Genomic DNA, 1,954 nt, shown 5'->3' with positions numbered 1-1,954 from the left:
AAAAAAAAAAAAAGAAAAGAAAGAAAAAAGAAAAAAAAGAAAAGAAAAGAAAAGAAAAAAAATGAAAATGGGCTACAGAGCTAAACAGAATTCTCAAAATAGGAATCTCTAATGTCCAAGAAACACTTTTAAAATGTTCAATGTCCTTAGTAATCAAGAAAAGGCAAATAAAAGTGACTCTGGGATTCTACCTTATACCCATCAGAATGACTAAGATCAAAACCTCAAGGTTTAGCACTTGCTGGAAAGTATGTGGAGCAAGGGGAACACTCCTCTATTGCTGATAGAGTGCAAAGATATACAACTACTATGGAAATTTTGAGGTTTTTGTCAGACATTTGGGAATGTTTGGACAATTTTTACCCAGCTGTACCACTTCTGGTCATACACTCAAAAGATGCAAAGTTATTCCACCATACCACAAGGACACTCAACTATGTTCATAGCAGCTTTATTTATAATAGCCAGAAACTGGAAAGAACCCAAATGTCCATCAACTGAAGAATGAATAAGAAAAATGTGGTTTATTTACCCAAGTAAACACTATCTGGCTATTTAATTTTTTTTAAAAATGACATCATGAATTTTACAAGCAAATGAATTGAACTAGCAAATGTCATACTGAGTGATGTAACTCACACCCAAAATGTCATGCATAGTCCATACTCACTTATAAGTGTATATTAGCTATAAAGTGCAGGATAACCATGCTACAATCCAGAGACCCAAAGAAGTCAAATAACAAAGAGCATCCAAAGAAGAAAGCTTTAGTCTTTCTCTGACTGTAAATAAAAGAGATATCTGAAGTTTATGAGGGAGGAGGGAACTGGGTGGGACATGGTATTGGGAAGGGAGCAGGGAGAGGGAATCAGGTGTAAGCAGAGCAGAGAGAGAAAATAAATTGGAGGTGGGTATGGGGTCATCTCAAGTTGTGCCAAGACCTGGGGTGCAGAGAGTCTGCAGAGATGCTTCAGGCTGAGACTCCTAGCAGTAGGGGTATGGACCACCTCCTGTATCCAGACAAGATTTCCAGTGAAGGATTGAAGGGATAAGTACATAAAACCTTCAACCTAACACACACACACACACACACACACACACACACACACACACACCACATATACACACACATATGTACACATATGTATATACACATGTCATTCCTACAAATTGTGCAGGAACAAATTGTGCAGAGATTAGGGTGACCAACCAGTGACTGGATCAACTCAAGATGCATCCCATGGGCAAGAACCAATCCCTGCCACTACTAATGCTACTCTGTTATGCTAGCAGACTGAAGCATAACATAACTGTCTGCTGATAGCTCCACCCATCAGCCAATAAAAACAGATACAGAGATACATAGCCAAACATTAGACGGAGCTCAGGGAGTCTTGTGAAAGGGTTGGGGGAATTTGAGGGATCCAACATGGATAAGGACTCCATAAGATGACCAATAGAGTCAAACAACCTGGACCCTTGGGGCTCCCAGAGACTGTACCACCAACAAAAGAGCAAGCCTGGGCTGAACTTAGCCCCCCAACCCCTGCACATATGTAGGAGATGTACAACTTGGTCTTCATGAGGAACCCCTCAATGGCTGGATCTGTCCCTGAATTAGTTGCCTGTTTCCTCCCTGTGGATTCTCTTCCATTAATTAGACCTCTTTGTCTGGCCTCACTGGGAGAGGATGTGCATTGTCGTTCAGTGACTTAATGTGCCAGGTTGGGTGAAATACCCAGTAGGGGCCTCCCCCTTCTCAGAGGAGAAGGGGTGGAGGAATTTGGGGGAACACTGTGTTATGGGAATAGTGGGAGGAAGAAATAGCTGATATTGGGATATAAGTTGACTAGATAGATAGATAGATAGATAGATAGATAGATAGATAGATAGATAGATAGATAGATGTAAGCAACAATTATTGTCTTGTGGAATACCACTGTGTATAGAGTTG

This window comes from Mastomys coucha, unplaced genomic scaffold (genome assembly GCF_008632895.1).
Source record: "Mastomys coucha isolate ucsf_1 unplaced genomic scaffold, UCSF_Mcou_1 pScaffold22, whole genome shotgun sequence".
In the NCBI taxonomy this organism is placed as follows: Eukaryota; Metazoa; Chordata; class Mammalia; order Rodentia; family Muridae; genus Mastomys; species Mastomys coucha.
The sequence above is the reverse complement of the archived record's forward strand: the minus strand, read 5'-3'. Positions refer to the sequence as shown.